This window comes from Notechis scutatus, chromosome 1 (genome assembly GCF_049901735.1).
Source record: "Notechis scutatus isolate UNSWTSFEM ecotype Mainland chromosome 1, rNotScu1.2, whole genome shotgun sequence".
Taxonomy (NCBI): Eukaryota; Metazoa; Chordata; class Lepidosauria; order Squamata; family Elapidae; genus Notechis; species Notechis scutatus.
In genome coordinates this window covers 13,082,498-13,095,802 of record NC_142009.1, presented here as the reverse complement: position 1 = coordinate 13,095,802, position 13,305 = coordinate 13,082,498, and the positions used below count along the sequence as shown (strand labels likewise).

Sequence of the window (13,305 nt, the reverse complement as noted above, 5' to 3'; positions counted from 1 at the left end):
TTTCTCTTTAATCACTCTAGGCTTGAATCTACCATCCCCACTGTAAAATTTTAAGTGGCTAATCTGTAAATAGTGTTAAGACTACGATACTTTTAAAAAGATAGCTATTTAGTTATACTGAAGATCAAATAAACATTTTCAGATCTTTCCAGAAGGCAAGCATTTTTAATCACAACCTCTTATGTGTTATTCTTCTTTTAGAGTTCCGAAGACAATTTGTAACGAATAAATATTGAGTTGTGTGTCTTGGAAGGATATGTACTGAAAACATGATAGGGAGACTAAACCGCAAATAAATAATAATAATAATTAATTGCTTAACAAAAAAGAAGTCATTTTTTTTATCCTGTCTTTCATTCAGGTACTCAAGGAAGCCTAACAGTTCTCAATTTTTCCCATTAACAGCAATACTGCTGTCTTAAGAATTATTGGCTCAAGTCAATGGGTTTTTACAGGTCAGGATGGCCTTATCCTCCCACACTACACACACCCATGCCTCACCTAACACTTTAACTGACCTACATGACATTTACGTATTATATTCCATAATAATTCTCTGAAATACACTTTCATAAAGGATTAGGAGTATTCATACAGAGTATGTCATATCACACTAATTTATATGTGCAGACTTGGACAGTAATTAAAGAATTGTCTTGAAATGGTAAGCAAAGATAAACTGTAAAATTAAGAAATGGTGTAGTAGTTCATACAAAATTTAGCTTTTCGTTTTATTCTCTACAAAGTCTTGCATCATCTCTCAATCCTCAGATTACAATAGTATAATTTTACCTTCTAGTGAGAAAACTATCAGCTGTACCTGTGGCTTATCTTACAGGGCTGCTTCAAAGGAAAATATGAATCATACAGGTTTAGAATAGTTCCCAAGAAACTGAATTAAAAGTACCTAAGAATACAGCATCACACACGCCAGAAATATTTTAATAATTAGGATCCATTCTTTCATTAGGGGCAATGCTCCATACTTGGAATATCAGCATATAATTAAGTCATGTAGTATCATTTCCACCTAATATCCAAGATAAGGTTATTATAGTAAAGCTAGTTGATCAGGACATCTACAACCTTTGTTCCTTATTTGCCATGTGTCACATCACAAAGAACCTACCTATCAGTAGGGATGGGGGTGGGGGAAAGAGTTCAACTTTGTATTTCTCTGAGTGCGAGTACCTTAGGCCAGTTAAAAGAGAATCCATGCAATTAGTCTGCATGAATTGGCATCTATGAAAACGTATTCAGATGAAATTTATTAGTGAACTGTCAAAAAAACCTGTAACCTGTGTAACATAAGAGTGTACATTACATTAAACATCTAATCAGACCAAAACATTTAAAATATGTATCAGTTAAAATATCCTTCAACAAAACCAGAGAAAAGATAGAATAATCAATTGTAAAACCATCCAAGTATATAGTAAATACCGGTACAAGGAAAAAACAATACCTGAGCAGAAGGAGGCATAATTAAGCCATATTATGGAGACATCACAGGGATACATATTGTCATCCACATTAAAACCCTTGGACTTTAAGTGCTATATGAGAGGCTGCACTTCAAAGCAGTGTGTGCAGCACCCAGGACAAAAACTAATTTAAAAATATTTTTATGGATTTTTCAAAAATCTAAACTGAACCTATAACTATTCTTAAAACCTTATCTAAAATATTAAGCGTTCAAATGTAAAATTATAACTTCTAAATATAATCTCTTATCTGCTACCATGGAGACTTACCAGTAGAAACTAAACACTCTAAAAATGCAAAAGAAAGGAACAGTGAAATAACATTTATTTATTTTTAAATTTTGTTGGGCGCCCATCTTACCACAGGTTAACTTTGGGCAGCTTATTAAAAAGGCAAAATTATACAAAACCTATGCAAAATGCAGTACAATTAATACAATTTAATATTGTGATGGTTGTTATTGTGTAACATCATGGCAAAAACATTATCAAATACCTACAATAAATTAGCTGATTCAGGTGTTAATCATGCCACAAATGTATAGATAATGAATTACTGCAATATGGTCCATACCTTCTGAAAATAAAACCTACAAATAACTTCAGATAACATAAAGAGAGTATTCATGTTAAATCAAACAAAAATAAACTCCTACTATAAATCATTACAGAATCTCCATCTATTGAATAAATTGTATTTAGAGATTTAAATCAAATCTACTCTTGACAGAAACTGAGTTTTTTGTTTATGTAACTTAATTATTTATTTAGCAAATTTAAAAGGCACCCACTTCTTTAACAGCTGTCTTTTTCAATGTAGTTTAGTTAATTTGATTACTCTTTAGCATATATTTAATAATTTGTTTTCCTTCTGTCACATTAAAATTACAAATTGGTAACAACTTTTGGAGATCTCTGGGGGCTGCATCCAAAGCTTTTAAAGGCCACATGGTTGCCTGGCAGTCTGAGGTTGTCTACTGCATAATATAGAAAATAATTAAAATCTAAATATTGCATCTAAAGAAAGTGTGTTGGACCAAAGGAAATAATCTATGTGATCAAGTATGGAATATTTGAAATTGCAATACTTCTTTGAAAACCGATTTCCCATAGTATTTATTAAATCTCAAGTTCTTATTTTGCCCACGCATGCACACTTTTTTCTTGTCAAGCTCAATAAGGGAGAATACAAATCTCAAGGTCAATGTGCTTTGTTATCTTAGTGTTATCCTATGATGTGGGCATCCTAGCAAACAACTCCTCCACCCCACAAGCCATTGATTAGCAAGTATTCCACAACAGATTTTACAACTTACTTACTGATCAACAATACTTTATATTGATAAGAATCGGATTATTCGGTCTAATATAATCTATGTATTTTCACCCTTAAGAACTGAATTTTCCATGACAAAGATTGGATTTCAATAAAAAAAAACACCATCCTTCATTAGGCAACTATAAGGAAAAAGGAAATATGTTTACCATTTCATTGCCCACACCCTTTATCCTTGTATTTGGCCATGCTCTTTTAAATTGTGTGAAGCATTAGCAACCAGCACCTAAAATTACTATCTCATGACTACACTCAACTCAGTCACGACGACGAAGAGCCATAGCTGCAGTTTGGAAACCTACCTACTAGCATGTTTGAATAAATGAAAGTACAAACTGACAATATGGAAATATGACATATTCTTTATGTAAATAACATTTTGATCTTTAATTTCATACTGAATTACTTAACATTAGGTGAACAAGTGAAAAAATATCCAGGCCAATTTTGAGAAGGATGCTCAGACAATATCCCTGTTTTCTAACAGTGGCTGGTCACTTTAATGCCAGACAAATCAAGATCCACCCTAAAGGAGGAAAAAAATAAATACAGAATCCTACATTCATCTGATTTCTGTATCACTAGACTCCTCCCTAAAGAACAGACTTCATTGTTACTGCAATTACTATTCCCTCCACCGGGCAAAAACACAAGCAGAAGGGGGAACGCTATGAAAGGGTATCTAGCTGTTTCACAGCTTCTGCCTTACTCCACCCAGTTTCTCCTTCGCTCAAAGGCTGTCCTCGCCCTCCACAAACACAATCCAACTGAACAAGAGCAACAAAAACATTCCCGATGAACTAGCTTTCTGATGAAAAAGCAACGGCTAAAAATGTTTTCTTTGTTCAGCATCTCAATCATTGCAAAAATATTCTGAACCACTTTGAATATAACTGGGTATCTTTTCTGACCATTTAATTATGTACATTTAGTAGTAAATTTGAAAATGGAGATCAATCCCACTTTTTACACACATTACTGTGTGTGCATACGCACTGACTGGTATAACCTACAAAGATGCCACTCCACATGTTAAAGAATTTCAGAAACATGTATGCGCAAACAGGTTAGTGTACCAAGAAAATAGCTGTTTGAGCAGTTAAGAGAGGGAAGGGGGGAATCGAAATTGTACTGATAGATTTTAATGACCAACTAGAAAATTGCCAAATAAGTTGAACTGCAACAATCAAATCCTACTGCAGCATTAGCAAGACAGATTTTTGCTATCAAAGTAAGGCAAGGATATATATACAAATTTTATAAAATACAAATACAAATTTTATAAAAACTACAGGTCACACCAACTCTTCCCCAGAGGTCAGGAATGAAAGACGCCACAGAACGTAACATTTAAAAAGCTCCTTTTTGAACAAGTTCCAAGGAAAATATACCAATATTATCTCCCCTTCCCCTTATGCAACCAAAACAGGGTTTGTTTGTTTTTTAAAAAAGAACCACCGAATCTTTAAGACAGTAGCAATAAAGCGCTAGCCCCAATCTCATCTCCCTGTTCTTTATCTTCCACTACATCCTCCTCCCATTTTTGCTGCGGTTCAATCTGGAGCTTTGAGCCACCTCCTATCAATGATTTTTCTCTTGCTCAGTCACTGCAGGGAGAGGGGTGGGAAAAAGGGCCTCTTGTTGGAAGATCAGATTAGAGCTGTCAGACTGCTCTGTATTTTGAAATCCTCAGGCCCTTTATTACAGCACACCAACACATTAACCTTTAGCTCTTCTGTTTATTTGTTTAAACAGTTATGCCACCTTGCAAACAATAAATCTCCTCCCATTTTTAAGAAAGGAAGAAGTTAATGAACAAAAACAGGAGGATGGGTGAAAAAGAAACAGGGGGCACATCCTTTCTTAACCAGACCACCCTTCTTTATTTGGCTTGTAATAGTCATCTTAGTTTAAACTCCTCAACCCTCCTTTATTGCTAAATCACCGTGAGAAAAACCCTACTAGGAAACCCAGATAGCCAAGTAAGAGAGGTGATGGTAAACACAGAGAAGACTCCTTAAAAATATGGAGCTAGATACAGTACTGCAGCATGCTGGGTCCATGGGCTGGGAAACAAAGCTAATGGAAACACTGGGCTGAAAAGAAAAAAAATAACAGACTATGTGGAGGAGGAAAATAGGAAGGCGAGACTAAATTATAGGCTGGCAAAGTATGGAACTGGAGCATTGGGAGTGGAGGATGCAGGAAAAACGAGCTGAGTGACAACAGATACGGCCGTGGTAGATGTAGATCTGGTTATATGGAGTTGAGAGAAAGCTGGAGCAACACATAATACAGATATGTCAAAAAATAAATAAATAAGGAGCTACTTGGGAAAGGCTGCATACTAGTTTAAGGAAGCTGGGAATAGCTGACTACAAAAGCTATTAGCTGTCTCAGCCAATGCACTAAGGTGTGCTTACTGTGCCAGGAGTTAAAAACGCCAATGCTGGGAAGCAAAAGGCCTAGAAGCAAGGCAGTGAAATATGATTTCAGAGTGACAAAGCAGTTGCAAGATGAAAAAATAAATAAATAAAAAGCACAGGGAACAGATGAAGCAGAAAGGCTGTAGGGATGGAAAACATAGGATATTGGCAAATTAAGTCCCCAAAGGTAAGCTAGTAAGGGGATTCTGAGAGTAAATAGTGGAAGATGGCCATCACTTACTACTTAATTAAGTAAAGAAAGAAGAGGTGTGTACAGAAGGGGAGGAGAAATGCAGGGAAACAAGATTGTATGTGATACAATTGAGGGACTTGAGGAATGGAAAAGGAAACAAACCACACAGTATATTTAGGCTGAAGGGGAATTCTGGGTCAATGCAAAACATGTTCCAAGTTACATCAGAACATATAACTCTCTCTCAAACCTTTTAAAAGATAATAGCTATCTGTTAAAAGGGTTATATACTGATAAAGGAATTCTTCTAAAGTTATAGGAAGCAAGATGAAGAGAAAGGGGCTGTTGTATTATGTTACAAAGAATAAGATGTATCCTCACATACACAGAGTATTGTACAGTCTAAAGAAAGGCAGAAATTGAGAGAGACCCATTTGACGTACTATTAGAAAGTGAGGAAATATTCCTTGTCAAAAAGGTACACAGGAGAGTGATAAGGGATATTTAAGCCCCTAGAAGCAACAAGGTACATCTACAATCCTATTTAAAAAGTCACTTGTCTACCTCTCTTTAAAAAAGAAAGACCGATAAAATGAAAGAGAAAATAACCTTTATCCCATTACAGACTGAAAAAGGGCAATCTACTAAGACACCTATGCATATGGGTCACGACACTCATCTACACCTTATTGAAAGGCTGATAGGAAGCAAGATATAACTCATCCCATAGAGATGGGGTCAGTGGTGGAGGAGAGCCAGACTGAATAAAAAATGTGGAGGCTGCTTTGTGTAGAGTAAGAGAGATGCATAGAAAGCTTCAAACAAAAAAGAACGAAGGAATGAGGGAAAAATAAAAGGTCTGCTCAATAAAGACTAGAGAAAGAAAAAAACGGAGTGAACCAAGGACCCAAGGAAGAAGGAAAGGACCCAGGGAAGAGGAGGCTGGAGGATGAAGGAATGGTGCATTTAGGATGAATGAAGAGAAAAAGGTATAAGGGTAAGCAAGAGAGGCTGGGAAAGGGGAAAATGCAGGGGGGGGGGACGACAAGAAGTCTGGTTAAGACAAAAAGATGTGCAGCAGCACAAGAAAGGGAGGGGGGACACCATCTCCACACAAAACCTTAACCCCTTTTCCATGCTTCCCTCGCCCAGCCATGCTCTTTCTTGACTTGCAGAGTCACCCAGAGAAAAAGAGGGAGGCTGGGAAGTGGGCCAATAAGGCCAGAACAAACAGGAGAAGCTGGGAGGTGGGGAGGGGGATCAGAAGCAAGAAGAATTGTACAGCCCCATCCGTGGTAGAGCCTCTGAAAGACAGGAAAGATAAGCCGCGTTTTGTGTTGCTGCTGCTGCTGCTGCTGTTGTTGTTTTAAAAGACCGAGGCAAGGAGGCTCCCACAATCGTTCGGCCGGGCTGATGGGTGTTGTAGTCCAAAAGCATCTCTCCTCGCCCAGCCAGCGGGAAGGCGTGCAAAAAAAAAAAAGGACGCCGTTCGGCAAATGACAGCAGGGAGAAAAAGGCGAGCCGGAGAAAGAGTGGGGGGAGAAGACCCCCTACACACACCGAGTGCGCGAGACCTCCAGTCGCCCCCGCGCCCCAACCCCAATCCCGACAACAACACCCCCCCCCGCCGCCGCCGCGACCGAGTCAATGACGGTACCTCCAGGTCGCTGCGATCCGGGGAGGATGGAGTGCAGGCGTGGAGCCGCCGGGTCGGAGGGGGCGTCTGAGACCTCCGCGCCCCCCCACTCCCCACGCATGGCGGTGAAAGGGGGTGCCGAGCCGAGCCCCTCTCCTCCTCCTCCTCCTCGCCCCTTCCTTCCCCCACCCCAACGGGCGCGGCGGCCATTTTGAGAGCGAGCTGGAAAGCAGCGGGCGAGGGAGGAGCGGGCGCCGGCCGCCAGGGCCTACCGCCTCAAAGCCCGGGAGAACCAGAGCCCGCCGTCCCGACAGCTTCCTTTTTTAACCCTCACCGACAACCCCCCGCCGCCCCTCCCTCAGGACTGAGGCCGGCCTTACCCGAGGAGCCGCCGCTGCTGCTGCTGCTGCTGCTGCCGCCGCCTACGAGGCCGCTCCCATCTGCTCGGGTTTGCTGCGTGTGTGGCGAACTGGCGGTTTCGGCCCCTCCTGCGAGGTGAGGAGCAGTGGCGGCTTTGGCCCGGCAGAGGAGGGGTCTCGGCCCCCCTCCTCGCTCTCTTTTACCGGCTTGTGTGGAGAAAGAAGATGGAGGAGGGGTGGAGCAAAGGCGGCAAGCGGCGGTTTCGTCGAAGGTGGTGGCGGTGGTGATGATGGTGGTGGTGGTGGTGCTGGCCTTCTTCGTCTTTCTCCTCCTCGCGGCGGCGACAACGACTGGCTTTTCCGCCCCGGCCGTGTCAGTGGCGTCCCGGCCGCCAGGAAGGAAGGAGGGAGGGAGCCGGAGCGAGAAAGGCGAAGGAGGGAGCAGGCTCGGCCCGCTTCAAGCACTGCGCATGTGCGGGGAGGGGAGGGGAGGAGAGGCAGGATACCATCTTGGGGAAGCTCTAAAGCGCCCCGCCTCCCGGCATGCCCTGCGACGGGGAAGGAGCCGGCGGCTGGCCGGACTCAACTCCCGGCAGCACCGGCGGCCTGTTTCTCTCAGGCCGTCACTCCGGCTGCTGCGTCTCGGTTGCCCCTTCTGTTCAACCGTCTCTTAAAAGGAAAGAAATAAGTATTTCAGCCAGCTTTGTAACTCAACGCCAGCAAGCACGCGTTCATTAACCCTTTCTTTTGAAAAACCATGTAGCCTTTCGCCTCGTTTTGTTTGCTCGAGATACGTCGGGACTTCAAATCCCAGAATTCCGAGCTAATGCGGCTTTTGCAGGCAGGAGGTCGAGCCTGGTACAATGTGGAAGGCAGCAGGCTGGCGTGTATTAGTCTGCGGTATAGACAGGCCAGCTCTCTGGCTCTTCATCCTCTTCTTCTTTCCTGCAGTCTGTTCCATTTACAAGAAACACGGAAATAGCCAGTCCTGAATTAAAAGTGCACAGTGGCAATCCCTATTGAAACAACCTGGAAAGAAAACAGGTACAGGTATTGGAACAAGGCCAGAAAAGCCTGGGTTAAACTCCCCAGCCAGCCGTGAAAGGTTGCATTATAAAGACAAAGTCCAGTTGCCTTTTGAAAAAAGCACTTTTGGGACGATACAGTTTGTGCATTGCTTTTTAAACCAAGGTATGTTTAAACCCTGGTTTTAAATCTTGGCTTAAAGCAAGGCATGAATTCTGGAAGTTGAAGTCCACAGATTAGAAGTTGCTACGGTTGGAAAAGCACTACAGTAATACACTTTGCAAACTACAATTGTTGGGTTTTGCAGTAAAACTAGACAACAGTAAACTAGAATTCCCCATTAGAAGGGGATCATTTGAAAGTGTTGGTATCGGTACCACTATTAACCTGCCATTATATTTCCATCTCCCATATGGACATTTGCCTATGAGTAATACTATTATATTTAGAACAATAGGATATTTATGAAAAATTGTATGGATGCCCAACTCAGTCTGTGACTCTGGGCAGCTTGCAAAGATAAAAACCTAATATAAAATAAACAGCAATACTGTTTCCTCTGCTACACCCCCAACCCCCAAAAAACAGTTGATCAAATAAGTGACTTGATGAGCTCCATCCCATGGCTTCCCCAGGTCTGTTGGCAAAGCCTGGTCTTCGGGATCTTGAAAAATAGTGTCAAAGTGTGGGGCAATCTTATTTCTGCAGGGAATGATGTTCTACATTACAGGGGTGTCAAACTGGCAACCTGCAGGCCACGCCTACCCCAGCTCCCCAAGACAAGATATGTCACCTGACATGATAGAGTTTGACACCTGTGTTCTACTAGGAGGTGGTCATCACAGAGAAGGCCCTTGGTCCCATTAGATGCATCTCCTTAGGAAAAGAGACCTGCAGCATTTCTTGCCTCCCTGTTCTGATAGATCAGGTAACTGTAACTGGGAGAATATAGCTCTTCAAAAAAACTGATCCCAAGCCATATACAGCTTTAAAGGTGACAATCAGCACCTTAAACTGGACTCAGAAGCAAATCCTCAGCCAATGCAGCTCCTGCGGGAGAAGTGACTCATATGCACACCTAGGCCTGAAGAAAACTATGCAGGCCACTGCCTTTTATACTCCAAAATCAGGATTATGTTAGCCATCTTAATTATTCATAATTAACTTGCTGATAGTGAGATTGTACCATCTACTATTTTGTGTTTGTGTGTGCGCGCACATGCACATGTGTAAGACATAATTGAACAATCAGAAATACATTAAAGCATATAAATAAATTATTTAAAAGGGTCCTCAGGAAGGTTGCATACTAAAATAAAATACACATTGACACAAAATATTAAAATTGATCACAAGTTTAGTTTAGCAAAATAATATCTTAAAATCATTAAAGAAGCTTGCCAAAATAAAGAATATGACCCTAGTGATCTTAAAATCTGGCATGTGACACTAAGATAACACAGGAAAGTAGAAGGCAAGATTGAGATAAAGCTGCCTTACAGTATAATATTTTGTAGACTATTTTAAAAATTACAAAAACAAGGCAAGCTCTGCCAGATTATTTCAGTCTTAACAGAGAACACACTAAAAGAAAATTAGGGAAGGTAGAAAAAAGAATAAAAGTTAAGTATGAATCAAAATAGAAGCAGTGACAAAATTGTCTTTTCCGCTATTATTTAACCTTCTTTCTATACAGCAACAGGTGATTAACAAAATTTCACTCAACTTTTAAGCTTACAACAAAACATAATTATATTTTATTCTGTTGACTTTGTAAACAGCATAGAAAGGGCTGTAAAGCACTGTGAAGCAGTATATAAGTCTAAGTGTTATTGCTATTCACTATTATTCTTCTCCACTCATACATTTTCAAAGCCACTGTAAAATTTTGAAACTTGTTATACACATAAACAATATGTTGGCCTTTGGCAAAGCATTGAAACTACAGTAGATTTTTGCCATCAAGTCTAGGGCATGAAAGTGTGGGTGAAATCATTGGTTATATTGATCGTGTAATGTTTGATTATTCACGGCTGCTATTTTATGCTGTCTCGTTTTTGTTTTTAATCACTAGTTGTGTTTTCATTTATTCTTCTTTTGTTTTAATTGTTAATCTAGCCAGGAATTTTGAGTACTACCTTAGGCATGAAAGCTGGCTGACTTTGGGCCAGTCGCTCGCTCTCAGCCCAACCCACCATACAGGATTGTTGTGGGGAAAATAGGAGCAGGAATGAGTACAGTGTGTGTTTGTTGTTTTGAGTTACTTATAAAAATAATAAAAGTGGGATAGAAAAATCTAATAAATGTATATAAGATTGGCTGCCTCATAAATTCATTACATAAATAAACTCATCAAATGACTCCAGTGTTTGTAGTTTTTGTATCAAAATAATCAATAAGAAACTGTTAGTTTAAGTTATGGAAAAATCCCAATACTGCAATCTGGAAGAAGGAAAAATGGAAATGGGGATCTTATTTTTAACAAGTGCAGAGTGGAAGGGAATCAACCAGTTAGTGTTTTTCTTTCATATCTTGCTTTTTCCATGCCCTCCCTCCCTCTCTTGATTTGCTTATTTATAAATATTGGGGGGAGGGTTGCCTCCAAGTCAGTGTTAACTCCTGGCAACTGCCTGAACAAGTCCCTGCAATTTTCTTGGCAAATGGTTTGCTGTTGCTTGCTTCCTGGTGCTAAGAGTGATTGACTGGCCCAAGGTCACCTAGCTGGCTTTGTGCCCAAAGTGGAACTAGAACTCACAGTCTCCCAGTTTCTAGTCTGCTGCCTTAACCACTATACTAATCTGGCTTTCATATTTATTTAGCTAGCTACATTTATACCATGTCTTCCCTTCAGGAGCAACTATTATTTTACTTCTGTTTGTATTCTTTTTATTTTCTTCCTTTTTATTGTAAGCTGCCTAGAGTAGTCCCACGGTGATGAGATAGGCGGTAAATAAATTTAATAAATATTCTAAATACTAGTCTTTCTATTTTTTTCCCTTTCTCCTGCCTCTTTCTCCCTCTTCCAGTGCTGTAGACATCCCTGTAAAAAATGCATCACTTTTAGCCATAACCTGCAAGCTGTAGTGAAGGACTTGCAACTCATCACATCTGGAAAGAACTGGGTAGGAAGACTAATTCAAAATTCACCTTTTTAAGTATCCTTCTATGTTTCCTTGAAACAAACAAGACAAACGTTAAAATAAAATGGATACCCAAGTTTAATTTGTGTGCTTGCAGTTAAGTTCTCCTGACAAACAAGTATAAGATATAGTAACATAGTAATGACATCTTAAGTAACAAATCTGATCTCCCATATGTTTTGAAGCCATCAATATCCTGTGAATAATGAAAAAAAATCAACATTTTCTCTTTTGCTGTAAGAGCTATTTGTCAGAGGAAAATGCGTAATTGTCTACTCTTTTAAAGCTCACCTGGCACTATTTAAAGAAAAATAAAACATATGAATAATATTAACAAAAACAACTAAAAAGAATTTAAACCATGCCTGTATAACGTGACAGGCATTTAATACTTAGGAAATTTCTTTGTGATTTAGCTACTAGGACATAATTCTAGATAAAACAATTAGTACCAAATTTTATGCTAGGACGAAATAGTTCTCAACAGACTACTATTCTTCGAAAGACATTCACAATATAAACTACTTGTGCTTCCCTGGGGTTTATCCCCCACATTAGGGCTAGTAGTTTACTTAATGACAAAGCAATTATTTCTCCCATTAGCAATATACAATTTGTCATGATTATTACTTGATTTTGTACTATTGAATCAAAACTGTTCATTATATTAATTGCAGGCTGGACCTAAACTTTGAGGAAAGCAACATTACACAAATATCCGCAAGTCACAGTTGTGGAGGGATTTCATGCTGAGGGTTATTTTCAGCTTTGGATCAGCATTCCAGGGATAGGACAATATTTAAATGTACTTTAAAGTTCAGCCTAATTAAAGTAATCAAATGCAATTTCAGACTATTTTCCCCATGTGTTTAACAAGGTTTCACTTTTCTCATAATCCCTGGTCTAAAACTCTATAGAAGGTGTGACTTTTCATAATATCATGTTAAGATACAGTTATGTTGACTTAGTTGGCTACAAACGCAAATGTGGGTCTAAAGTAGCAAGTTGATAAGTAGATGGACCTAGGCCAGCTGTCTTGGAGTACAACTTGGATGCTGCACACCTTCAGCTTCCGTCCAATAAATCATTAAAATCAGTGCCAGACAATTCTTGGGACTTGGAAGCACTATTTTCGCCCGATAGACCTGAAAATGCAAAGGAAACCATCCCTGCTAATGAAAGAACATGACAGTTACTCAACACAGTTACAAAATGAAATTAAGTATGGAAACTAACACTGCAGTTGTCCTGTCTGCAGTAGCAAAAGTTACCATGGGATTGGACAGACCAGCATTTCTCAATCTTGGCCACTTGAACATCTGTGGACTTCAACTCCCAGAATTCCCCAGCCAGTTGGCTAGGGAATTCTAGGAGTTGAAGTCCACATGTCTTCAAATTGTCCTCCTTCAACTTAAGAAACAAGCATACTGGTAGCTATTGCTGTTTTGTTATGGAACAGACTTTTAACAGGTGCATTCACCTTCCCCACCCACTTTGTAAATGGGCTAATCACACTTCTTGAGATCTTGGAAGCCCCTCCCAGCACTCCGTTTGGTCCCAAAATGTTGTCCTTCACCACTTACCCTGACCATTTAAAAAGGGTCAGACCTACCCTTTTAGACAGAGAGGCCTGTATCTCAGAAAGCAAATATTAGCAACCAGTAGTAGCACCACACCTTCTTCACCATTCTTCCCGATTTCCTTT

At 40.1% G+C, this 13,305-nt stretch overlaps 1 protein-coding gene and 1 long non-coding RNA gene across 3 annotated transcripts in view; one reads left to right on the top strand and one right to left on the bottom strand.

Moving 5' to 3' along the window:
• The window catches only part of PAFAH1B1 (platelet activating factor acetylhydrolase 1b regulatory subunit 1), a 56,312-nt gene extending 48,412 nt beyond the window's left edge, over nucleotides 1-7,900 (bottom strand). The window contains exon 1 of one of the 2 annotated variants that reach the window (XM_087957369.1): nucleotides 7,456-7,900. The gene's annotated coding sequence lies outside the window, so the exon portion shown is untranslated. Of the gene's footprint in view, nucleotides 1-7,096; nucleotides 7,290-7,455 lie in introns of those variants that run through there. The other variant, XM_087957373.1, reaches the window with a different exon arrangement.
• Nucleotides 7,901-7,960: 60 nt separating this feature from the next.
• LOC148132677 (uncharacterized) lies at nucleotides 7,961-12,445 on the top strand. The gene is made up of 3 exons (XR_015747975.1): nucleotides 7,961-8,139; nucleotides 11,487-11,582; nucleotides 12,278-12,445. It is a non-coding gene; the product is annotated as an uncharacterized LOC148132677 (long non-coding RNA).
• The last annotated feature ends 860 nt before the right edge of the window (nucleotides 12,446-13,305 follow it).